We start from the raw sequence: 27,595 nt of genomic DNA on the forward strand, positions 1-27,595 counted from the left end.
TGGGCCAGGGGAGAGCTCATTGCTTGGTGAGGTGAACTGCTGATTGCTTCTTGCAAGAGGCTAAGTGCCCTTCAGTTCCAGGGTAATGAACGGGAATAGCGGGTACTCAATATATCTCAGGATTAGTTCCCCAATCTCTGTGGCCTCTTTACTGAGACTGCCAACAGGAGCACCAATCAGTGTCAGCTGGGACTTCTTTTTAATGTGCCATGGACACTTGTACTCTGGGAAGTGTACTGCAACCCCACACTCATTTCACAGAGGTCACTGAACAGTCACCAGAGAGCAATGACTTTTGGTCACTACTGAGCATGGTTTAATTTGGACCAGTGACCAAGAGGTGAAAGGCTTCAAATATCCTAGTACGAATTTTATTTGGGTATTTTTCTATTCATTCCAAAGCAGCCTCTGAAAGTGTTAGAGATTGAAGCATGCCTATCTCAGCCCTGGAAAATAGTTTACTCCAATAGAGCAATAGGGAGGTTCTCCTCCTTGATGGCATCTCTTGAACACTTGGGCTCTCTTCTCTCCTTCCTTTCCCTACCACATCTGTTCTTTCATCCCTTTTCTTTCCCTCCCCTCTCCTCCCCTCCCCTCCACTCCACTGATTCTCTTGCACCTCATCGTCTTCCCATTCTCTGTTCTCTGCTCCAGCTCCCCCTCTGTGCCTTCACCCCTTCCTTCCTCCCTTGCTTTCTGACTCTTCTCCCTCCTTTTCCCATCCAGATCCTCATTACGTTCCTCCTTCCCTAACATTATGTTCCCTTCATCCCACACCTTGCAATTTGCCCCCCTCACTCTCTGTTTTATGCCACCTAACCTTCTCTCTGGTTCCTCTACTGGCTGTCCTCTGCCCATTCACTTCCCGTCATCACACCTACAATTTCCATCTCTGTCCCTTTGTTTTTACAGAGTGGGCACAGTGGATCCCTACCCACAGTTTGATCACCCTCCCCATGCTGATTCCACATCAGAGGATTGGCTTGCTCGGCACTTTTGACCAGCGAGGCCAACCACAAGGGGAGTAAGAGTCAGTCTTGAGAAGTGGACCCAGACGTGCTGGATTACATGCCATGGGCAGATTTCAATGCAGTGACCTTCCCTTCCCTGCCCTATAAAACCAGAGCAGTATCTTTTGATTGAGACATGGGAGTGGGGAGAAATATCGGACAGCTCTGTGTGTGTGTGTGTTTGTGTGTGTGTGTCTTAAGCTGGCAGTACATTTACTTTCTTCCTTTTCCTTTTGTAGCCTGTAGCTGACAGCAGTGCCAAGCATTGCCTGTCAACAAGGATGGCATGTAGGGGTGTTTTGCAATGGAAATCTCGCTTTTAACCTAACTGGGTTTGTCACTAGTGTTTAAACTTCGGAATGGTATTTAAACATTATAGTGTGCAAACTCTGCAGCATGCACCCAGAGGGACTTGCCTAGGAATCTCCCCTGACCAATCTTTGATCAGCAGCAAAGGCCCTAATGCTTTACATGAACGTTTCTTTTGCCCTCGGTTTAAAACAGAAATGTCAGAAATAAAATGTGCAGAGCCCCATTTAAATCCCAAGAGAGTATTTTTCATCATGAAGGAGTTCATCTAGTGATATGGCCTTCCTAGTACCATCCCGCTGCTGTCATGATCTTGCTTCTCAGGGGAAAAATATCTGATATCTCTGAGGCCTGAAGGGGGTGGATGGGCAGTTAATACAGAAAAGATCACATCACCAAAGCACCATGTAGAGTGTAATGGAGGGCAGGAGAAGTCCATAGCAGCACCTTTTTTAAAAAAATGAAATTTGTGCAGACAGATCTGAGTGAATTATGCTCCTTTGCAATGAGACAGTGGTCCCTGCAGGCTCAGCATGTGGCTCAGTAATAGCGTACACAGTGTGGGTGAGCCTGCCCTGCATTGCTCAATGCAAACCCTGTGGGTATATGAAGGAGCCTTCATTATCCAGTATTCTAGAAGCCCTGAATTGCTGTCCAAGTGATCAGTGCATTTATAAATGTTCACCCAGGGTAATTCTTATCTTTCATGTATTGTCTGATAAACACTTTGATGTCTGTAGCCTTGTGACTTTTTGTACAGTTGTGGAGTTTGGCATAGGCTGAGTGACCTCCAGAGTAGCAGCGTAGTATTGGGACGGCTGTAGTTGCTCGCCAATAGGCTGAACCAAACTGCTTATCTCTCGCAACTCAGTTTCTGCCTCCCACTTCCTCCCCAGAAAGTTGTCATTGTTTCTATAGAGTGTGCAGCTGGTGTCTGCAGATCTTAGGTGAACTGCGCCATCCTTTGGGATGACTGCTGTGGGACTTCCATAGAAGCCCTGCTGTGCCTGGTGCAACAGATTCTGTGGTATCTTCAGAACTAGCGGTTCCCACTCCAAGGGATCAAGGACATGCAAGGATGCTCTTTAGTCAGAGGAAATGGCACACACAGGGGACCAATGGACAGGGGGGAGCAACAAATAAGGGAGTGATTTGAGGAGACATCAAATCCCATTCTTCCTCAGGCACCAGTGCAACCTGGACTGGCCCTCTTTGCATATTTACTTTTTGCCTTGTGTTGCCACCTCTATCATTCTCTCTATAGCTTAAAAGCCAGATCCTGTAGCCATTTCTTTTGTGAGCCCCATTGGCTTTAATTGGACTACATGTGAGTCAAGGCTACAGGATCAGGCCCTCAAGCAATGACAATAGCAGCAAGTGCTTCTGCCCAGCTCATCTTTGTTTTTATTTCCCAGGTTAATGTACAACTGGGCAGACAGCTGTTTACAAATGTGGTGGTAGATAATCAGGATATTGTTTTTCCTGGATTAATAAGATTAGAGGTTAATTTAAGGGGACAGCACATTAAAAAAAGAAGTAAATGAAATGATTAACCCAAGGGTTTCTGTCAACCTCTTCTCATGCCCCAAAATGGAATTAGTGAAATTTGCTGGTAGAAATAAAGGGTGTGATTCTCCCCTCCCTGACACTGGCACAAATCAGGAACAACTCCAGTGAAGTCAAGGGAGCTGGTAAAACTGGCGGAGAATCAAGTACCAAGGTTGTACTTCAGGGGCTCTCAAGCCCTGCCCCAGGATGTGTGAATAACTAGGACAGAGCATTTTTTAAAATCGAGGATTGTATCATTGATTTTATTATCTTAATATTAAGAGTCGGCCAAAATATTTTTGATTATTGTTTCCTCAAAACTAAAGTGGTTTGCAGAGATGTATTGGTTTTCACAGAGTTTTTGATGAGAGGGTTTTGAGCTCTAGGGCTCTCTGGTCACTTCTGACGAGAGCAAGAGAGAGATCTTTGATCCAAACCCAGCAATTTTGGCTCAGTTCTTTTCCATGAAAGCTTTTGAAAAGTGTTGTTTTCAATTCAGTGCAGAACAAAAATACATTCTGAATCTTGAATTGCTATCCTCCGGCCAGCTGCAATTAATATTATCCCTCCCCATCAGCCCTGTGTTAATTTGCAGGCCCCTTGTTCTACACCTCATTCTGTTGTGAGTGTTTGTGCAGTGGGAAAAGGTCCTGGACTGAGAACCTTGGGGCCTTACGTTCTCCATTTAGCCATAAAACAGGGAGAGCGGGAGCAACAACAATGCAAGTTTCCCCCGAACGCACCTGCTAATGAGCCCTAAGGTGACCAGCGGGGACTATCTCTAGTGAAAGAGAAGATTTGATTTCTCTCTGGCCCCTCTAGTGATACTGCCAACAATGTGTGTGGAGGAGAGGGGGGCAATTAGTGGCAATCGCGATGTAACTGGAGTTGGGCCATCAACTCATGTCACACAAGACGATGGACAACCCATCAAACACTTTTGGGTCACTGCTAACCTGGGCTGGATTCAAGCTAGCAAGCTACATTTAAAAGTTCCTGGGCCTGAATCTCCACTGCCTTGCCCCTTGTGTAGTAATTTTCCCCTAGTCAGAGTGGGTATAAAATGATCTTACCCAGGGCCAGCTCCAGTGTTTTTGCCGCCCCAAGCGGCGGGGTGGGGAAAAAAAGCCGCAATCGGCGGCACTTCGGTGGCAGCTCTACCGCTGCCGCTTTATTCTTCGGTGGCAAGTCCTTCCCTCCGATAGGGACTAAGGGACTCGCCGCCAAAGAGCCGGACGTGCCGCCCCTTTCCGTTGGCCGCCCCATGCACCTGCTTGCTGGGCTGGTGCCTGGAGCCGGCCCTGATCTTACCATCGGAAGTGAGGAGAGATGGTAGTGTTTTACTCTCATTTTTCACAGGAGTAAATAACTACACAGGGGCAAGGCAAGGGGGAATCAGGCTCTCCATACTCGTTGCAAAGCGTTTGAGCTATCTAGTCCCCCCAGGGCCTACTCCTCTTCTGAATCTTGAAAGGTTTGCTCCTGGATTATCAACTGAAGGATCCCTTTCCTCTTCCCCACATAGTGCAGTGGAGAAACTAGGGGGACAGCTTACTTGGCTGTCACCGCATCTATTGAAATCATCCACAAGTCTAAAGAGATCAAGATCCTTTGAATTGACTCTTTCTGTTACCAGTGTGGAGAGAAATCCCTTAGGCCTTTGGCTTTCTTGTCTTGTACAGTCTCCCTTTGTGAGTTCAGGTCCAAGGTCCCTGTTTTCATTTTTCCTGGGGATAGCAGATGCACTAGCAGTGTCTGACTTTGTAATCCCTGCAGAGAGATAGAGCCAACACTGGTGGTGTAAGGTGTACGAGGTGAGCAGATGAATAGAGCACAGGGTGGATACAAAATTTGTATCTGCATCCGATCCGCGATCTGCAAACATGGTCTGCGGATATCCGCAGATTTGCAGGGATCTACAGATGAACACGGCATATCTCACCCCGCCTCGAAGTACCGCTTCCTTATCAAAAATCAAAGTATGGCCTCAGTGATAAAAGGTGACAATGATGGTGGCTTCCCCTCAGCAATTGATATTTGGCGTTTTTCTTTTAAACATATCGGGGCAGGGATGCAAAAGGAAGGAGGGACACAAATGTTGCTTTCTAGGGCCCTGCAGACTGAAAATGATTGTGTTTCTAATGCTATTGATTTTTTGCAGCAGCTGATATTTCAATCTGGGTGCAGCGTGTCTGTGAGTCTACGCACACTGTCAAGAAGAAATATGATAGTGTCTTAAAAGATTAATAATATCGCTGGTCCTCAGGAGGCCTGTCTTAATTCACTGGCCTGTTCCTTGGCATGTACTGTAATTTATCTAGTCTGATTTGAATAGCAAATGGCAATCGGCTGCCATTAGGGAAATAGGCATCATTCTTATTGATCCAGCATGGGCTGAATTTTATTTAAGGAGAGCTGCAAAATGTTATTAACTTCAGGGTGAGAGGAGGATTTTTTCCAAATATTTTCAGGAGGGAGGGTGGTGAGAAATACTGCATCTCAAAAATAGTAACATGGGTTGTAGGAAGAGCAAGGGAGGGGGTAATCACTCCCACTGCGCTTACTAGGGCACGGGTTATTTTCAACCCAGCTATTTACAAGTTGTTACCTTTCTTCAGCCCTTTGCATGCTGAATGGCTTCGGTAGTGATGTACGGAGTTGTCTCTTGGTGAAGGTAAAGGGACAGGAATGGCACTTAACATTTTGGAGAAAGAAAATGTGACGCTTGTTCTTCCATTGACTCGGGTACAATTAGAGGTGACTATTCACTGTGATGCATGAGTAGTTGGTCTCCCATTCCCCATTAACCTTAATGGGAGCCATGCCGTTTAATCACCACACATCATGTGGTATATGTGCCCCTTGCTGACAGACTGCGTGCTGAGTATTTGTAACTGCAACCATACTACATTTTGGTGGAGAGGCGGGAGTGGTTGGTCCAGGTGGAAGGGAGGTAATTTTATAACAAAACGTTATAGAATTGCTGTCTGGATTACATATTTATACTAATCCCTCAAGAGAAGTCACTGTAAAGTAGTGTAAGAGCATTATCACAGCTGCTCTACTTCCAGTCTCTTTCAGAGACTGAGAGAAGACCTTGCGATGGGAAGTACTGCAGGGTATAATGCTGGCACTATTGCTTTAAGGGAGTTCACAGCTAATTCAGTCCCAGAGTCCACCAGCAGGAGACACAATAACAAATGTTACAGGATTATTAAACACATCTGTTTAATAAAATGAAATTAATAAAAATGCTGATTATCTGGAAAACTTTCTCACTTTGTCACTCACTATTACGCTGTGGAATTCTCCCCCAAAGGACAAGGTGAAAGCACTGTGATATGGCACATTTAAAATAAGATTAAACAAAACAGGAGAAAAATATTGTAAGGAATACCCCTGCTTGGGGGTGGGAGGAGGAGGAGATGATTTAATACAGTGGGGCTTTCCAACTTTAATCTTTATGATTCTTTGATACATCAGTCTCTCCCCATCAGTGGTCACGATAAAGAAGGGTCCAGGGGTACTACCTATTAAGGAGTGCACAGATACTCCAGTCCCAGCTCCCTCAGTCCCAGCAGGAGGCACTGTGGAGAATGGTGCAGGAGGGCTGGATATAGGGGAGTTCACAGCTATTCTAGGTGAGCTTTGTAGACACTGGTACATGAGGATCCCATCTATCCCACCCTCTACCTGAAGGAGTCACTGTAAGGAAAACAAGATGTCAGAATGTGCCATGGAAACAGCTCCTAGCTGGTGCATTTCTTTTTGATTGCACCTAAAGCTGCTGTAGGGAAAGACAATAAAGTGCTCTGGGAAATAGCCAAGTACAAAAGCAATAAAATAAATTGAAAACAACTTTGTTTTTCTGAGCGGCAGTAATTGCTATACATTGTGATGTTTGCATAAGAAATTAGTTAATGTGTAGGAGAATGACATGTGATACTTTTTATGTGCCTGACGAGTATATTCTCTGAGTGAATGACTTATTAAGGTTAATAAAGAAAAATTTCCTTGTGACTTGTAATGATCCAGTTGCTAGAATTTAACATCCCCTTATGCATAGTTTCCTATAGGGGGGAAAACAAACTGCACATATATTCTAATAGCCAACTGGCTATGCTTTTATTTATTATTTAACGGTGGTGTGAGAACAAACTGTGTGTTCTAAATTGTCGGTCTGTCTGTCTTTCTGCCTGCTTGGGCAGGAACGTTATGGCTTTCTTAATTCTCCTGTGTGATTTATCATCCCCAATTCATTGTTTTGCATAACTCTGCTCAAAATGAAGAAATGTCATTATTTTGCAGTGAAAAAGTTGTCATTTGCATAATGCCTGCCATTAATTATTGTGAGACTAATGCAGTTGTTGATATTTTTAGGGCACAGTGGTACAGCCTGCACCTTGTATAATGTCATTCTGAAAACATTGGTAGTTAATAGGTGCCACAACATTGCACAAAATGCAGAAAGGAGGAGGAGGAGGAGAAGAAGGGGACATAATAGAACAGGCTGTGATCTTTATTTAGCATTTTTTTCTGAAATACTTGGTGAGAGACGACTATAAAAGGAAGCAAAAGGAACAGGAAGCTGTGACACTCAGGAACAAGAGGGAATGGAAAAGCAGAAATTTTTCTCTTCTGCATTTATTAATCAAGATGGACCTGAACTAAAAAGCCTCAGATTGACCACCCCTAAATTATGGGGAAATTCAGCATGCTGCAGTGGCTAATTGTTCTAATCTCATCTCTGGCACAGACTCCCATTAATCAAGTTGTTTGCTCTCTTTATCTTAGTTTTCCCATTTGCAAAATGGGGACCCTTTGTAAAGCATTTTGAGACCTACAGATGTAATGTGCTGTATAAATATCAGCTGCTGTTGTTATTATTTATTATCTGGCACCTGCCTCTCTAAAGGGGGAGAGAAAATTCCTGGATCCATCCTCTCCCACAAAACTTTGTACAAAGTTAGATATGGTTCTTGGTATGAACTTTGCATCTGGGTTCATCTGTGTTTATTAGTGTGACCTAGGTTCCAGTCAGAGGTAGTTTGGAGAAAATAAAACAGTCCTGTCCAGTTGGATTTACGCATATTGGATGAAATTCATCCCTTGTGTACCTTCATTAACTCAAAAGGAATGGATTTGGCCCATTGATACTGGAAATGGACAGAGACGAGGACAAATTTCTGGTTAAGCGTTAATGGGTCAAGGCCTTGTCTGATATCTGCTGACCACTGGAATTTTCATTTTTCCCTGACTAGGTGAGAGCTGCTTCTGTTTCTTTGAGTAGTGTGGGTGAAACAATGGTGCTATGTAAACAGCAATAGTTTCCTGAAATAAGTTGATGGGCTCAGACTCGTTGGATGAGACTTTCTTACTTTTATAATTCGCATGCTCAGAGTTCTGCTCATGTAGTTTTCATGTAATAATTCCATGGTATGCTCACAGCTTGAATACTGCATGCAGTTCAGGTTGCCCCATCTCTAAAAAGTTATATTAGAATTGGAAAAGGTACAGAGAAGGGCAACACAAATGATTAAGCGTATGGAACAGCTTCCATACAAGGTGAGATTAGAAAGACTGGTATTGTTCATCTTAGAAAAGAGATGACTGAGGTAGGAATATGATAGAGGTCTATACAATCATGAATGGTGTGGAAAAAGGGAATAGTGTTATTTACCCCTTCACATAACACAGTAAATAGGGATCACCTAATGAAATGAATAGGCAGCAAGTTTAAAACAAACATATACAAGTACTTCTTCACACAACATATAGTTAACCTGTGGAATTTGTTGCCATGGGATATTGTGAAGGCCAAAAGTATAACTGGGTTAAAAAAAGAATTAGATAAATTCATGGAGAATAGGTCCATCAATGGCTATTAACCAAGATGGTCAGGGATGCAACCCCATGCTCCAGGTGTCCCTAAACCTCCATCTTCCAGAAGCTGGGACTGGATGACAGAGGATGGATAACTTGATGATTGCCTTGTTCTGTTCATTCCCTGTGAAGCGTCTGGCACTGACCACTGTAGAAAGACAGAATACTGGGCTAGATGGGCCATTGTTCTGAACCGGTCTTATGGCTGTGGTAGCTAATTCTCTGCTTTATTTGTTTTAAATAGTCAGCAAGGGAATGACAATGGGAACTCTTCAGGTTATATTTGCGGTAGAATGCTAGCTGGGAAACAGGGGTTTTGAATGCCACCAAATAGAGATCAGAGAGCAAGCTGTCCAGTTCATTCATGATGCAGAGTGGAAGCACACTTTTCCTAATGTGTGGATAGCTTTGAGGATTCTGCTTGCGTTGCTGGTCACAGTCGCGAGTGGGGAGCACAGCTTTACGAAGCTCAGGCTAGTGAAAACTTACCTTCAGTCGACGATGTTCGACGAGAGACTGACATCGCTTGATATTTTATCACTTGAAAGTGCCATTGGTCAGTCTTTGAATCTCTCAGACGCTGTGAGGGCAAAGGTGAGAAAAGTGAGCTTTTGAACTAAAGGACTAAGGTTAACATTCTAAGGCTGTCACCTACTGTAACACTATTTAATACTGGTCCTCCTAGTGTTGGTGCACAGTTCAGTCTCTTGATGTTAGTACATTTCTGTTATTCTTAAAAATTAAAAAATTTCTATAAGCTGAGAGGAAATGAATTTTTTTATTTGCTTATATGGCATGAATAAATACAGATTTACAGATCCTAGCATGCAAATTTATCGTTTTATATGAGTGGGATAAATCATGCATGCAAATTGTGCATCAAAGTCGTGAAATGGGCTACAAATGCAATAAAAAATTAGGTATTCAAAAGTTTAACAAATGGGGGGGGGGGCGCCAAATATGCTTGTTGCCTGGGGTGCCATTTGGTCTAGAGCAGCCCTAGCTCTGATGCCAGTTAGGTGGGGGGGGGGCATTTGCCCCTTCCCCAAGGTTTTTGCACTTGCTCAAAGTTCCATTGACAGTGGAGCTGCAGGGGCCATGGTCCATCCACTTATAAGCAGTGGTCTCATACTAAATCAGTTCAGCTGCTTCTGGAGCAGTCCAGTGTTGCTTTGGCTGCATGGTCACAACACCACTCAGTTTTGACTCTGTAGAGATGGAGGGGAGGGCAGGCCAAAGTTCAGTGAGTGGCATTGTGATCAGGCATGCGGGACCATAACACCACTCAAATTTGTCCTGGCCGTCCCTCTGTCCAGATAGGAGTTTTCCTCCTTCCTTCCCTGTTTCCCCTCCCCCCAAGAAATATCCGAAATGGCAACACTGCTTGTTGTGAATGGTACTGTGTGGGTGCAAAAGGAGGAGTAAAGTGTACATGGAGCCAGTGCATCCACGAAGAAGTCAGCCATAATCTTATTGGCTGTAATGGAGAGCATGAGAGAAGGGATATGCTTCTACTCATCCTCTGCACTGGCAGAGTTGCTCTGGGAGAAGAGTTGGCCATACCTTTTCCTGACATATTAAGTCCTGTTGCCCAGTGAACTCTTCCTGGGCATACTATCTCCAGGCACAATTGCTCAGGCAGTCAGCCTCCTTTTTCTCCCCAATATGTCTCAAGCCCCCTAGGAGAGAGCCACTGTTGAGCCCCCATACCTTAGTAGTCATTTTGAGATAGAGCATCCCTGGACTGCAGACCACTTTTTCCTTGCAAGAGCCATCAGAATGAACACCATGTTACTTAATACCACTGGAAGTTTTGTCCTTTTTACATGCCCATTAACTTTCTTGAATAGAGGTAAAACTCAGGAAAGAGACAATTTAGTATAAGATCTTACCAGGTAACATGCCATTGCAACAGTCAGTCACTCATTCATACTAATACACTGGTGGGATTAGAAGTTGTCAGATTGCACTCAAGACATAGCTTTGCTTTTGTTTTATGTACAAAACACAGAGACGTTGTTGTCTGTTTACTTGTCAAGAGTGCTGCCTCCCAAAGCATCGTGAGGATGCTTCTACCCCAGAGGACCTACAGAACTCAAAGCCCACCCAGTGACATGCTGTAAATGTTTTTTTTTTTTAACAAATAATTTTCAGTGTACATTAGAGTCTGAATAACATGGGAAGGACACTGAATAAATTTTAATAATAAAGTTTACCAATAACCAAAATGCCTTGCATGCCTATGGCTTTGTGGAAATAATTAATAATAGATTCAATTTACCATTTAATTAATAAATGACAGGGAATATAACCTTGTTTGGGTTCACTGAGGTTTGGATAATTGAGGCTTTACCGTATTTTAAAATGTGAAAAATTAATCATTATTCTATATGCTTGAGATGATACTGGTTTAAAAAAAAAAAAGAAAACTCCATCTGGCCCATATAACAGGATCAGAGCCCAGTGAAGTCATTGCCACAAAATGAATGACTATTTCAGAATGCATTGAACAGGAAAAGATTTGGTCTGTGCAGAAAAGGTATCTCCCTTTTTAACAGGTGTCTTGTATCTGTGACTTGTAATACTATAGGCTAATGTCGGCCTTGAGACTCTACCTCGGTCCAAACATCAGTGTGAGTGGTGGATGATCTTCTTACTGCACAAAGGAGGAACCAACATGGCACTGCATCAAGGGCCTCACTCTGATCTCAGTTCCCACAATGTATGTTTGAGGTCCAGTGTCAGGTTTACAATGGTGTAACTGAGATCAGAATCAGACTCTGTCATGAACGGCCAATAGGAGTAGAGCTGGGTGAAATTTTCTGGCTGAAACTCTTTTTGGTGAAAAATGCAGATTTGCCAAAACTTTAATTGTTTAGAACATTTGTATTAATTTAGCTGCATTGTTCATTTTGAGGAAGAAGGGGGGAAATTGTTTCAACATTTTCAAAATGAAACATGTCAAGTTCTTCTCAATAAAGAAACTGTAAAGTAGAGATAGGAACTTCTTTGATTTAGGTCACTGTCTCAATGTATCTTTTAATCTGTTATTCTGGAGTTTTTGCTTTAGTAACTATGTCTAGAAGGTATTTACCTTGTAGCATATAGAAATTCCAAGAAGATAAATTCAATTCCATTCTGAGCTATTCAGAATTCAGTAGTGCTATGCCCTGGAAAAAGTCTCCCGTGATTGATAGTCCTTTGGCATCCCATCTTTTAAAGTTAGCATCTTTCTCTACTGGAAGAAAACCTGGTAGCCTGCATATCAGGAGAGTTAAAAAGGATTTTGGTTCTGTACCAAGGTAGCTGTTAGTGTCTATTCCCATATTTCCAGAAGGATTCATAGGATTTGATGTTGTCTGTTCTTCTCAGGGAGCAAAATAGCTTTGCCATAAATGAGATTGTAAAGAACAAAAAGGAGAGCAGAATGCTTCTTCAATGGCTTTGCTATGTTGGGGTTGCTTTGAGTTTCTGTTCAATATAGCCAGTTCCAAACATATCAAATGACAGCTGACCAGTTTTGGAATTTCCACTTGGGGAGGTCATTGCCTCCTTTTCCTTTCTGTCTCCGGAGCCTCAGCCAGCTGATTCTTGGTCTCTTTTCATCCAATATACAATTTCTGAATATTCTATGGAGTTCTTTTTTTATATACCAAAAGTGGAAGTACAACACTTAAGGAAGGACATTCACTTTTATCAAGCTGACTCAGTCAGTTGTAAATAGTGGTACATGGTATCATCTTAGAAGTTTGACTTTAGGTATGTAAAAGGGGTTGCAGATTTAGTATTAATGATCTAATTATACTGGGTGAAATCTATACCCCCAGGTCTTTGAATCTCTCAAGTGGCCATTGGCCTAGAAAGTTAAATAATCTCTTGTTGGATGGGTGCCTAAGATCATTGCCTCTGATTAGTCATATTTACATAAAAAACAGATATTGAGCTGTAGACGTCTTAGACTTCTTTGAAGCATTTAATGAAGACTCACATTTCACTGAGATAAAGCAAGATGAAAAGAGCAATCTTATATTATTTATTATGGATTGTGATGTCCCAAATCTCTGGAGAATCTGCAATAGCTATTACAGCAATTCATTGGACAAAGCAAACAGAGGAGTTGACAAAAGACATCCATGCCTTGGCTCTTTAAAGCCCCCTGAAGTCAATGGGAGTCTTTCTATTGATTTCAGTGGGCTTTGGCTTAGGCCCTAAGGCTCTGATCAGGAATCTATCAAATAAAGCAATACACATTAAAATATTAGATAAGTTCATGGAGGATAGGTCAGTCAATGGCTATTAGCCAGGATGATCAGAGACGCAACCCCATGCTCTGGGAGTCCCTGAACCTCTGACTGCCAGAAGCTGAGACTAGGCGACAGGGGATGGATCACTCAGTAATTGCTCTGTTCTGTTCATTTCCCTCTGAAGCATCTGACACTGGCTACTGTCAGAAGACAGGATACTGGGCTAGATGGACCATTGGTATGACCCAGTATGGCCGTTCTTAACAGTTAGATGGAGATTATAAATTGATGTCTGAAATTAAAATTCCCTATTGCTTCAAAAAGATAGTCCCCAAGAACCCTACCTTCTCCACACTTAATGGTAGGAAAAAGGTACTTGTTTTGGTTTGTTTATTGTGATGAATGATGTTTAATGTTTACTGAATATTATGGTTTATATCTCTCCTTGAAATAAAGCCAGATTGGACAGTTTGAATTAGTAATAGTAGGACTAGAGATAGCTGGTTTGCTAAGATTGTTAGTCATATTTTATTTTCTGGGCTAATAAAAGATATTGGCCGAAATGATCTACCACCTTCAGGATTTTTATGTGGTTATACTGGCTTCCAAATAGGAAGAGGGCTATTTTCCCAGTTCAAGGGAGTGACAGAACATTTGAGTTATACAAAGCACTAGAAGCTCCTGGAAAGACTGAGAGAACTCACTGTTAAAGCCCTGGAGATTTGCCATTTGGAAGGTCCCATATACCATTTTGAACTTCATCTGTCAATATCTCTGCTTCAGATATTACATTTTGTTCTTAAATAATCCACAGGATTTGGGGTTCTTCAAAAAATTATGCCTTTGTGCTATAGAAGGGGTTCCTGAGGGTGTTCAAAGTGGGGAGGCAGGTTGGTACAACTTAATAGATGTTTCTGTTGTTGCTTTCTTATCAAGTTTTTCTTCTGTTACAATTGGAGGTATAATGGTTGGGGCATTGGTGGAATGGCATATTTTTGAAAGCATACGGCTGGCTCTTTTTCCAAATTCAAAAAACCGTTGTTGGGCATATGAGAGAGCTGCTATTGCCTAGAGATGTGATAATGTTGCCAAGTTGCACATGCATATCTACAGCTTAAGCTTTGTTTTTTGGGAAGCGCCAATGATTAGTTGTTGACGAGATTTGAGCTTCTTTTCTAAGATGATCCGAAATGGCTCCTTTGGTTTGCAACAAGTATGTGTCACGGTCATTCCTCTAATGGATGCTTTAAATGTCTCCCACAAAACCTGTGAAAAGAATAGCCTTTTTGTCCTTTATTCCAAAACACCGTTGTTTGTTCATTGATAACTTAGATAAATGCTTTCATTTTTAGCATATAAGAGGGGAATCTCCATCTGGGTATCTGGTTGTGGTGTTGGGCCCAGTGCATTTAAGAGCTGAGCTTCCCGGACAGAGACCCTAGGAGGAGTGCAGTGAGGGTCTCATTATGCCCAGTCCGTTGGAACCAAACACAGAATAAATCAGAGTTCTGGCAAATGCCTTGAGCACTGGGTAATCACTGAATACCATACTGGTCTTTGACATCCTGGGCTTCTAGCAATGTGTATGCTGGTGCATGATCTGAGATAAATATCACACTTATCTTAGAAGTTATATCTTTTGGGGCTGTTTCAGCCTTACTGAAATAATAGCTCCTCTAGATCAGGAGGCATGGACGTTGGAAAGAAAATCTTTACCACTTGAGTTTAGCAGCCTGATCTACACATAGCTTTTATACCAATATAACTATTTTGGATAGGGGGGTGATATTTTTGCCAAAATATTTATGCCAGCACACCCCCTACTGTGGACACAATTATATTGGTATAAAGGTGTGTTATACCCATCTAGTGTATTCCTTTTCCATTACAAGAGTAAGCTATGTCTGTACAAAGTGGTCCAACTTTTGTGTTTAGTCGAGGATAATACTGAACGTTTTAGAGTTCAGTTCAATTGGAAATAGAGGGGCACTTTGTCTAATTTGGGTTCTACCAGAGCATTAAAATCTTCTCCAAGTAATAATTTATTATTTGTTAGTGTAATTCCCAGTGGCTGAAATGGTCCAGAGCCACCGTCAAGTGGTGTGTGGTAGCCAGGGGGTCGATTGGTATTAGACACAGTCTGGCGCAAGGTCAGAATTCTCACAAGGATCGGTAGCTGGGAGATCCAATCCAAGGGGGCCGGGTTGGCAGGAGAGGGAGGCAAGGTCAGGCGAGGTGGCAAGGCAGGGTCAGTGAGGCAGCAGGCAGGATCAGACAAGGCAATGGCAGTATGGCAGGGTTAGACAAAACAGCAGGGTGTCAAGGTGGTCTAAAAGGCAGCAACCAGCAAGCAATGGCCTGTTGCTCAGACAGCTTCCTCTTCCTGTTCATTATATAGCCCAGATATCCAATGGGAATGCTGTCTGTCCAGCCAATCAGGGACTTGTGGTGTGGCTGCTGTGGAGCTCTAGATCTTTAGCATGAAGGCCAGTGGTTAGAGGCAGTGGTTCAGAATTATTGCCATAGCATGGAGGCTAGGGATGCCATCTGGGGACCCAGCAGGCTGGCTTCAATACTGGGGACCTGAGGGTAAGACTGGATTAATTGGTTTGTAAATCTGAGAGAAAAATTATCATGAGGTACTTACATGGACCAGACATTAATATATTTCCAGACAATGTGCCAAGAAGCAAGAGGTATTTGTTTATGTATTAACATTATATAGCTACTCCCTTTTAAGCAATGTAGGATGCATTACATGCATGTCCCACCCAATATTTTCTCAGTGTATTGTATACAGAGGAATTTAGATGCGTTTCCTGAATTTGAGCAATATTCACCTTCGTTTCATAAAAAAGGATAGAACTTTCTTACATTTTAGCAGGTAGTAGATACTCATAATGTTCTCTGTACAGAATTTTTTAAAAAGCAGGATAAATGAGGTGGGAGGTTGCACTAGTCTAAATGTCTCCTCTATGTATAAATGTTGCTTTGTAGGACACCCTCCAAAGGTAGACTATTGGGTAATCAATAGGGTTGCCAACTGTCTAATCACACAAACACCCTTGTCCCACCCCCTGCCCCGCCTCTGCCCTGAGGCCCCACTCCTACCCCACCCCTTCCCGAGGCCCCGCCCTGCTCACTCCATCTCCCCTCCCTCCGTCGCTTGCTCTCCCCCACTCTCACTCACTTTCACCGGCTGGCGTAGGGGGTTGAGGTGCAGGAGGGGGTGCGGGCTGTGGGCTGAGGGGTTCAGAGTGTGGGAGGGGGCTCCAGGCTGAGCCAGGGGGCAGAGGGTTGGGGTGCAGGAGAGGGTGCGGGATGCAAGCTCTGGGAGGGAGTTTAAGTGCAGGACGGGGCTCAGGGCTGGGGCAGGGGATTGGGGAGTTTGAGTGCGGGAGGGGGCTCAGGGCTGGGGGTTGGGGTGCAGGAGGGAGTTTGGGGTGCTGGCTCCAGGAGGGGGCTTAGGGCTCGGGCAGGGGGATTGGGGTGCGGACTCCAGCCGGGCGGTGCTTACCTTGAGCGGCTCCCGGTCGGTGGCGCAGTGGGGCTAAGGCAGGCTCCCTGCCTGCCCTGGCCCCGCACTGCTCCCGGAAGCATTCAGAATGTCCCTGCGGCCCCTGGGAAAGGATGGGGGCTCAGTGCGCTGCCCCGTCTGTAGGCACCGACCCTGCAGCTCCCATTGGCCACGGTTCCGCACTTGGGGCGGGGGCAGTGCACGGAGACCCCCTGATACCCTGTTTTCCCCTTCCCCCCGCACAGGCTGCAGTGACATGACGGCCGCTTCCGGGAGCGGCGCGGAGTCAGGGCAGGCAGGGAGCCTGCCTTAGCCCCACTGTGCCTCTGGACTTTTAGCAGCCTAAAATCTCCCGGTTTGGCTTCAGTCGCCTCTGGGAGATAGAGCCTGATTCCACAAGAGTCCCAGCGAAACCGGTCGGGGTTGCCAACCCTAGTAATCCATCTGTTGCAAAATGAATAATTAAATAAAATTTCTCAATTTAACAGTGTTCTTAAATGCACTAAAACAATAAACAACAACCTGCTGGGGGCAAAATGAATAGTCTGGTTATTATATGACCACAGCTAAAAATAGTACAAATGTCCAGTCATTACAGTTATCACACAACTAGTATTATTAGCTAATTGTTAGTATTCTCATAGTGGTGCCTAGCTGATAGTGCTGAACTAACGTAGCATGCTAACTAATGATCATCTCTTTTCCCTCCTTTTAAACCCTTATTATTTTTCTAGGAGAGGGAGTTTTTCAAGCACTATGAAATTTGTTTATTTTGTTTAATATTAATAAACTTAACCATGGCAAAATGTAAAGTATGCCATCCAAACCTCTTAAACTGGCTATATCAGACATTAATCAGTGAGTTAAGATGTATCCTTGAGTGTGTGAAGGACTTTAGTTTACCCCTATTTAGCAGTCTTAGTCAAATATGAGGATCAAGAATTGGGACTGTCAAGATCATAAAGAAAGAAAAGAAAAGACTGTAGGTTCTATGTACATGAAAAGGATATAAAAAGGTATTTCTTATATGCACCTTTAGATAGTCTGTAGATTATGTGGGAAAAGACTGCTTTCAGACAGGACCGTCAAAGAATAGGTTGTTATAAAATTATTATAGGAGATGTTTTCCAATAATTAACATAGAACATTAGGCCATAAACCTAAAAAAAAATGTAAATATATTTCATTTAACAAATAGTATTGCCATCTTAGTTACACACACTAGCCTGTGTAATTTACACCAAAAATATTTTAAGGTATTTTTAAGATATGTATGTTTGTTTTTATTTCTTAATTTTTATTTTTTCTTGACTCTGCAAATTTCAGATCTTGTTTGGGGTTTTTAAACATGCTATAAAAGTTTGTATTCTTTGAAAAATCTTCAGGGTCACTAGGTGTAAGCTAATATACCTAATACCCTGGATTCTGAGTACAGTCCTTGCTGGATTGAAAGCAGTTCTTTGCTGCTGTAAAAGGGAAGAAACATCTTGATAAAATCTCTATATTGTCTGACTTTAAAGTTAAGTAGGCTGATAAGTACAGATTGGGGTGAAGGTAGAGTCTTGCAGCTGTCCTTGGTGCCCAGTAGGATCTAGCCATTTCTATCTTATTCCCTTTTACCTGTAAATCGAGTATTCTGAGGATCTACTCAGAGGGGGAAAAATCATTGGATCAGGGTTATCCACTCCTGGAAAAGCCAGGAGTTACATATTGAGTCTGTGACCTCCGTTTTCAATGACTTTTAAGTAGTTGGGAAGCCAAGATGTACCTCTTGAAATGGAGATCTTCACAGGTTGGGGCTGTGCAGCTCCTTGAAATTCTTCCGTATCTTGAGTGCAACAGGGCTGCATACAGGTGCTCTTACCCACCTCCCTCTCACAAAATCATGGAGAGTTCTGTGTGTGAGCCAGGGAACTCTTGATGCCCGCTGGCAGCGGGCATAAGGGGTACAGAAGGGTAACAGGAACCTCTTGGGCCTGGTATTTATATTCTGGTTCACCAGAAGGGGTCATGTGAGATCTCTAATAAAAGCCAGTGTCACACTGGTCATCAGTATTGATGCAAAATGTATGTATGGATATTATGTAAGGAGTTATGTTTATACACTGAAAATCATGTCCCTAAGGTCTCTGTCTAGGGACTGGTGACCAGCAAATGGGAAAAACAGATTTTCTTTCAGGCAAGAAATGTTTGTTTATCTGCCTGTTCACATGTAAATTAAATATTGTATGGTTCACCAGTGGGCCTTCACTCACCAGTCTGAATGTAATGCTAATGAAGGGTTGTGAAATCTTCGAAGTGAGGAAATTATCTGGAAGTGGCACACCACGGGGGGAAGAGGGGGACCCTAACTTGAAGTGCACATCAAAGATCCATTCTGGTATACTTAGGGGTGCAAAGAAATACCGTGGCATCCTTCACCAAGGAAGTAAGTGAGTTTGTTTAATGAAAAACAGGATCTCTGCTGGCCTTGGTTGAAAATGCTGGAGAGAACTTTGGGTCAGATTAGCTTCTTTAGACTGGAGGATAACGCGAGTTAAATTTTGTGTCAAGGAAGCATGTTACAATTTTGTTTTATATATAAGCATTTGTTTCCAATATTCTTACTATCACTTGAATCTCTGTTCTTTGATAATACACTTGTTCTTGTTTCCACTATAAATATATCTACATGCGGAGTGTTCAGCAGAGCGGTTTTGTGAGGTATAACAGGTAAGCTGCGATGTACTGTTCCTCAGGGAACAGCAGGCCTGGTAATTCTATGATTGTTCCGTGGATCAGGGGCTGGATGCTACAGGGAGTGCTTGGAAGACTCGGGCGGGTGGTGTGTGCCTATTGCTAACCTGTACTGAGAGAGCAAGATCTGCGGAGGCCTGGAAGGCAGTGCTTGTATTGCCAGAAGCTGGTGGTTTCAGGGAGCTAATCCATAGTAGGCACAGACAAGACTGTTTCCCACTAAGGGAAGGTAGTGGTGAGGTGCCTCACAACCATGGGTAACCCAGGGAAGCATCATAGCATGCAACCGTGATTCCTTTCTATTGTTGTTTTGGGGCGGTGGGCCCTGTTATCATTGAAGTCCTGGAGGAGATACCCTCTCATGAAAAGAACAGGAGTACTTGTGGCACCTTAGAGACTAACAAATTTATTAGAGCATAAGCTTTCGTGGGCTACAACCCACTTCTTCGGATGCATATGCATATGGGTTGTAGCCCACGAAAGCTTATGCTCTAATAAATTTGTTAGTCTCTAAGGTGCCACAAGTACTCCTGTTCTTTTTGCGGATACAGACTAACACGGCTGCTACTCTGAAACCTCTCATGAAGGTTCTTTTGTTACTGCTTGAGTGAGACCCCTTTCTAACACCTTGTCTAACAGAAGGTGAGTTGGCAAGGGAAAAACCCACTTTGTGGTTAGGGCCTAAGGGAAATGTGCTACTGACATAATGTCCTTTCCAAATGCCTCATCAGCCTGGGTCTGGAGTCATCCCTTGGTCTCTCATCATGGGGTACCGCCCTCTTGGACTCAGAATCAGTCTCGGTGGCTGCTTTCTACTGATCTTCTTCACAAAATTTCTTGCTGTAGCATGGGGGCAGTTCCACTAGTAGTAGCAATGGTGGAAGTGCTAATGTAGACTCAACTTTTTAACTACTGTGTCACCCAGGCATCCTCAGGGCAAGTCTGTGTGGCATGGCAGTAAAAACACTGGTGGGTGCAAATGCTTGCTATACACGGATGTTCCCAGCACTGCTACCACCAGCAGAGCTACAACAGTGGAGAAACGTAAGGAAAACTCAATGTAGACAAGGCCTTTGATTCTGTAGCCCAGTAGCTAACAAAGCTTCCAAAGGCCAGCAACCATGAAGACTTATTCAGACCCCCAGTATTCAGCTGTGTATCGCTCTGTGTGTTTATATACATTTCTATAATGCATGTGTTATATATATTTTGCACATGTTTATATTTATACGCCTGTGCTGTTGCTGATGGAAATTCATGAGCATACAGTACATTCATGCATATTCTTGGGTGTATCAGCATGTGTTTATATATATATATATACACACACACACATAATTTTGTGTGTGTGTATATATATATATTATGTATGTGTGTAGAGAAACAGATGCACTGTAGGCAGATAGAGCAGATAAATATAGATTCAAATAGAAGCATAAGTGTATAAATATAGACACTATATAGAGTGAAAGCAAGCAGATCAGCACAGTTTCATTATTACTTGTATTCCATATAATAAAAGAGTAGCTGACATTGAAATGATTGCCTGGGTGACACTGTCAGATTTCAGAAGGCACAGTGTAAGGTAAGAAAATAACCTCTCTCTCTCCACTATCAAGAGCATTTAAGCAGGAAGATTTATTGCCTTTAATTATTTGCGTGATAAAAGTTTTTGCATGATCTTTTTGGGGGTGATGAAAGAAGGTGGAAGCAAGGTACAAATATGTAATTTTCCCCTAAAATAAGTAAATAATGTAAAAATCTTGACCCAGATTCAGTGGAAGGGGAACCATTCCATCTAGCACACACTACGTCCAATTTCTATTTCTATAGTGAGCCACATGCATGATTGTCAACTTTGTTTCTTCTGGTGCTGGCCAGGTCTGCTTTGCTTCATTTCTGCCTGTCTCTGCAAATGAGCTTGGGGGGCAATGAATGAGGAAAGATTTTAAAGTACAAGGAAAAAAATTAATCATGGCTAATGGGGTGTGTGTGTGTGTGTGTGTAAGAGAGAGAGAGAGAGAGAGAGAGTATGCACATCTTTGTCTCCCATTTGTTAATCACATTGTGTCTGCTTTTACTGGTGAAAATCGTTTTTTTTTTTTCTTTAGTCCATTTAGCCCTGTCGGACAATCTAGTTTTGACTAGTCTATTCTGTGGTTATAGTGATATATATATTTAGAAACAAGATATCAGGTGCTGTCTCCCAATAGTTAGGCCTAGTAGGATGGGGACTGGGCTGAGGGTAGCGGTGGAATTGACATCCAGGGACAGGCCGGGGTCAGAACTAGGGTTGCCAACTTTCTACTCAAACTCAGGGTGCACAAAACCAAACACCCTGCCCCTTCTCTGAGGCCCCGCCCCCCCTCACTCCATCCCCCCGCCCTCTATCACTCGCTCTCATCACACTCACTCAGTTTCACCGGGCTGGCTCAGGGGGATGGGGTGTGGGAGGGGGTGAGGGCTCCAACTGGGGTGCGGGCTCCAGGGTGGGGCCAGAAAAGAGGAGTTCAGGGTGCGAGAGGGGGCTCCAGGCTGAGGCATTGGGTTAGGATGCGGGAGGGAGGGAGGGCTCCGGCTGGGGGTGCGGGCTCTGGTGTGGGGCCAGGGATGAGGGATTTGGGGTGCAGGAGGGGGCTCTGGGCTGGGGCTGAGGGGTTCGGAGTGCAGGAGGCGGCTCCAAGCTGGGGCAGGGGGGTGGGGTGCGGGGTGTGTGTGAGGGCTCCAACTGGGGTGCAGACTCTGGGGTGGGGGTGGGGATGAGGGACTTGGGGTGCAGGAGGGTGCTCTGGCTGGGACCGAGGAGTTCAGAGGGCGGGAGGGGGATCAGGGCTGGGGCAAGGGGTTGGGGCACAGGAGGGGGTCAGGAGTGCAGGCTCCAGGCGGTGCTTACCCGAAGCAGCTCCTGGAAGCAGCGGCATGACACCCTCTCCGGCTCCTACGCGGAGGCACGGCCAGGCGGCTCCGTGCACTGCCCCATCTGCAGGCGCCGCCCTCACAGCTCCCATTGGCTGTGGTTCCCGGCCAATAGGAGCTGTGGAGCCGAGGCTTGGGGCGGGACAGCGTGAGGAGCCCCCTGACTGCCCCTATGCGTAAGAGTCGGAGGGGGGACATACAGCTGCTTCTGGGAACCATGCGGAGCCATGGCAGGCAGAGAGCCTGCCTTAGCCCCGCTGCTCTGCTGTCCGGACATTTAACAGCCCAGTCAGCGGTGGTGACCGGAGCTGCCAGGGTCCCTTTTTGGTCAGGTGTTCCGGTTGTAAACCAAACACCTGGCAACCCCAGTCAGAACTGAGATCAGAGTCTGTAGACGAGCAAGTATCAGTACCATAGACGGAGTCCAGATGCAAGCCAAGGGTCAATGCTGGGTAGTGAAAGTCAGTGAGCAAGCCAAATCAGTACTGTCGCCAGAGTCCAGATACAGGCCAAAGGGTGAAGGAGTAACATGGTTGGAGCAAGCTCAAAGTAGGGCAAGGACAAAACTGGAACAGTGGTTCAGGCAAGACTGGGGCAGGAACTGGATCAGGCTGGGAGTCCGGAGAGGCTGGTACATTGTGAGGCAGCAGGAGGGTTCCTGGCCAAGTAGTGCTGTTGCACAAACTGATCCCCTGCTCTGGCGGGGCTGGGGAAGTACCTGAGCCTGGGGATCATCTGACTCAGGGTCTCCTCAGTGATAGGCTGCTGCTACATGCCTGAAGCCTGAGTCACTGCAGACTCTGTGGGAAGGGTAAGTTAGTGCAGCTGACCTGGTTTGCTTGCGGGTTCTGCCTCACACAAGAGGGTCCTAATCTTATTAGATTGAAATATTTCTCAATGTCTATATTCAAGTTGATCTGAAAAGGCAGAAAATTTGTCTTCCTTGGTGTTTCTATTAAGACATTGGGAGAGCTTGGAATTGCTGGGGATTTCCAGAATATTGTCAATAGCAAGCTTTGTTTTTCTTTTCTACAGTAAATATGATCGTCAAAGAGGCAGTGTAACATGGCTTGAGAAGGGGACTGGCAGCCAAGTCTCCTGAGTTCTGCTTCCATCACTGACCTTGGCCACATCGCTTGATTTCTCTGTGTCTGTTTCCCCATTTATAAAATAGAATTGATAATAGTTTTCTCACAGGGATGGAGTTGAATAGTGCCTTACTCTGTAAGTAGTCACTTTGAGCTCATTGGGACTACTGATGGAGTAAGGTACAACCCAAGGTGAGTAGATAAGTTAGAATATGGCTCTTAATGTTTTCAAAGTGCTTTGAGATCCTTGAGGAGCAAAAGATACAAAAATGCAAATTATTAATTATTATTATATACCGGGGTCGGCAACCTTTCAGAAGTGGTGTGCCGAGTCTTCATTTATTCACTCTAATTTAAGGTTTTGCTTGCCAGTAATACATTTTAACGTTTTTAGAAGGTCTCTTTCTATAAGTCTATAATATATAACTAAACTATTGTTGTATGTAAAGTAAATAAGTTTTTTAAAATGTTTAAGAAGCTTCATTTAAAATTAAATTAAAATGCTGAGCCCCCCGGACCGGTGGCCAGGACCTGAGCAGTGTGAGTGCCTCTGAAAATCAGCTCGCATGCCGCCTTCGGCACGCGTGCCATAGGTTGCCTACCCCAGTTATATACTATAAGCAAGCAGTCCATCTATTTGTAACTTTTTAATTGTTTTCAAATAGGCCCTATTAGCTGATGAGTATCTTCAGTTTTCTCTAGTTGGACTAGCTGAATAATGAAGCAGAATAGAAATAAACACCAACATACATACACACTCAGAGTATAAGCAACATTAAGGGTGTAAGAAAAAAACCAGGAAATTCAAACAATGCTGGCAATCCCTTAGTAACATTCGACCCCTTGTGTGTAGACATTGAAACGTTTATGGTATAATATGTCACACCACCAACTGGGGTCTATTCGTCCCTTCTTGAGGACACACTCAGCTCCCCTTAACGTTACATTTTGCAGGCCAGTGTATATTTGTGGAATCTAATCTAAGGGGAGTGTTTAATAGTAAAAGTAAAAGAACTGGAAGAACTCAGGACTCCTGGGTTCTGTTCTTGATTCTACTGCTGAATTGCTATCTGGCCTTGTGTAAATCACTTAAGGACACAGTTTTCAAACTTGTGTGCCTATAGTTAAGTATCCAGATGTGTATTTTGACACTTACATACGCATATTAGGCATCTAATGTTAATGCTGATTTAGGGTCAGATTTTCAAAAGTATCCAAGGGCCATATTTTCAAAGGTATTTTGGTGTCTAAAGATGCAAATAGGTGCCTAGTGGGATTTTTAAAAGTGCTTAGGCACCTATCTGCATCTTTAGGTGCCTAAGTACCTTTGAAAATATGGTCCTAAGTGACTTAGGAGCCTAACTTTCAATGGGACTTAGGCTCCTAGATCACATAGGTGCTTTTGAAAATTTTGTCCTTAGTGAGTAAATATGGATTTGTGTGCCTAACTTTAGGCAGCCAAGTTTGAAGATAGCCATTTCCCTCTGTGTTCAGTGAGTATTACAATGCATATCTCACAAACTAGTTGTGAGGCTTAATTGATGTTTGTACAGTACTTTTGATTACTTGAATGGAAAGCAGAGAAGGTTTGCACCAACAGTGTGTCCTTGATGCCAAGAAGGCTAACGGCATTTTGGGCTGTATAAGTAGGGGCATTGCCAGTAGATTGAGGGACATGATCATTCCCCTCTATTCGACATTGGTGAGGCCTCATCTGGAGTTCTGTGTCCAGATTTGGGCCCCACACTACAAGAAGGATGTGGAAAATTTGGAAAGAGTCCAGTGGAGGGCAACAAAAATGATTAGGGGGCTGGAGCACATGACTTATGAGGAGAGGCTGAGAGAACTGGGATTGTTTAGTCTGCAGAAGAGAAGGGGGGATTTGATAGCTGCTTTCAACTACCTGAAAGGCGGTTCCAAAGAGGATGGATCTAGACTGTTCTCAGTGGTACCAGATGACAGAACAAGGAGTAATGGTCTCAAGTTGCAGTGCGGGAGGTTTAGGTTGGATATTAGGAAAAACTTTTTCACTAGGAGGGTGGTGAAGCACTGGAATGGATTACCTAGGGAGGTGGTGGAATCTCCTTCCTTATAGGTTTTTAAGGTCAGGCTTGACAAAGCCCTGGCTGGGATGATTTAGTTGGGGATGGTCCTGCTTTGAGCAGGTGGTTGGACCAGATGACCTCCTGAGGTCCCTTCCAACCCTGATATTCTATGATTCTATGAAAAATCTGAATATGGACAATCACTATGGGGAAGTCAGGACTGGATATTGGCAGCGTGGTCCAACTGTTAGGACAAGTGCAAAGTATGATACTATAGTACTTCCTCAAGCTAGCAAAAAGGGTATAGAACATGTTTTCTGCCTGTATTTTGAGTTAGTGGGACTGTATTACACAGTTTTCATTGTCTATTTTAGGAGTAGCATTAAAGGGATACAAGAAATGTAACAAATTGACATTGTAAGATGTAGTATTTTAGAGACTCCTAACAACTATTAATGACCCAGAAAGTTCTTACAAGTCCTCCTGGTCTCTTTTTTGCAGCTGTAAAACTACAGATCCATAAAATGTTTAAAACTCATATGGCCAGATTTTGAGCTGGTATAAGTGAGCACAGCTCCAAGGAAGTCAATGGAGCAATGCTGATTTTCACCAGCTGAGGATCTGGCCCACAATATATGGGAAAGCACCAAAACGCTGGGTCCAAACATCCCTTAATTTTGGGGCCATCGTTGCTATGTACCAGTTAATCCGTAACTACTTACTACAGTGTTATCCAGTTATTTTTAACAGGTATATTGATTTTCAAAATAGAACTCCCCCCATAGGAACCAATCCAAGTCTGAGTGAAGTCATCAGAATGTCTTTCCATTGACTGGGACGGGAGTTGCACTGGGCCCTTCGTTACAGGTCACTCACAGTACAGTTTCAGAGTCTGGTGTGGAGGTTATCCTAACAAAGTACCAAGTACCAAGACCATTTATCTTGGTTTCCAAATGTTATTTGCGACTTCCCTCTTTCCCGCCTTCTCCAGCACTCAAAAAAAACCCGTATAAAGGGATTGAACTGTGCTGTTTTCTATATTTGCAAAGAGAAATTTTAAAAAGCCTTGCCCCGGTCTGAGACCACGTTCATGTTGTGTTTCAGCTCCTTACAGATCAGATCATTACAGCTGAGTTATGAAGTCTTAAACAATGAGGTTTATAATGGAAACACTGACACAGCCTCGATTATAGTGATTCTGGCAGGATTGGCCATAATATCCAGAGACACTTTCCTGACTCTAAGTTCTCTGCTAGTATTCTTGGACCTTCTTTTCTGAGTCTCTGCCAATTGCACTGCAGTTCGTTTTGGCTACAACCATCTTGGAAATGTGTCAGTGTGTATCAGCCATTATAAACCATACCATTACACATGGTGTGATTTTTTTTAATAGCTTCTGCTGTGTCATAGTAGTTTCCAAAATGGTGGAGCCTGGGAAGTTCATATGAAACAGAGAAGCCCGTGGGAGGAAAATAAAGGTAAATAGCAAAGTACAGCATATTTATTGCCAGCTACATCACTGTAATGAAAACAGTTTTAATATTTGTGTGCAAAAGGTTCTAGTGACTCTCAGTAGCAGAAACAGTTGCTGTATATCTCCATAGTTATTTTTCTGTTGCCATTATTTCTGTTCTGTACTATTCATTTTGTCACTGTCTGCCCACAGCAGCCTAGCACTACACTTGTCCCTTCCGTTTATCCAGCGGCTCTCAAACTGTGGGTCGGGACCCCAAAGTGGGTCACGACCCTGTTTTAATGGGATCACCAGGGCTGGTGTTTAGACTTGCTGGGGCCCAGTGCAAAGCCTGAGCCCTGGGGCCAAAGCCAAAGCCCAAGCCCAAGCTGCACCACTTGGGGCCGAAGCCCAAAGGCTTCAGCCCTGGGGAGTGGGACTTAGGCTTCGGCTTCAGCCCTAGGGCAGCAGGGCTCAGGTTACAGGCCCTTGGGCTTGGACTTTGCCCCTCCCCACCTAGGGCTGCGGGGCTCCAGCTCAGGCTTCAGTCCCTCTTCCTGGGGTCCTGTCGTAATTTTTGTTGTCAGAAGGGGTGTCGTGATGCAATGAAGTTTGAGAATCCCTGGACTTCTATTCCATTAAAAGACAAACCCTGTATTAAGAGAATGTTAAGATTGTTCAGGTAAGCCCTCAAAGTCAGGAAATGCCAGAGTTAAAGTTGCTTATAAACTTAACTCCGTCCCTAGTACATATACCTAATGATTCAGTCTTTAATTACAGGACTACATATTATTTCTTGGCTAATAATAAAATATCATTCTTCTTTTCTGCATCCTTAGATACACT

At 43.8% G+C, this 27,595-nt stretch overlaps 1 protein-coding gene across 1 annotated transcript in view; it reads left to right on the forward strand.

Moving 5' to 3' along the window:
• ZBTB20 (zinc finger and BTB domain containing 20) overlaps positions 1-27,595 on the forward strand; it is a 624,766-nt gene that overhangs the window by 274,958 nt on the left and 322,213 nt on the right. The gene's annotated exons all lie outside the window — the stretch shown is intronic.

The sequence above is a fragment of the Emys orbicularis genome, chromosome 1 (genome assembly GCF_028017835.1).
Source record: "Emys orbicularis isolate rEmyOrb1 chromosome 1, rEmyOrb1.hap1, whole genome shotgun sequence".
In the NCBI taxonomy this organism is placed as follows: Eukaryota; Metazoa; Chordata; order Testudines; family Emydidae; genus Emys; species Emys orbicularis.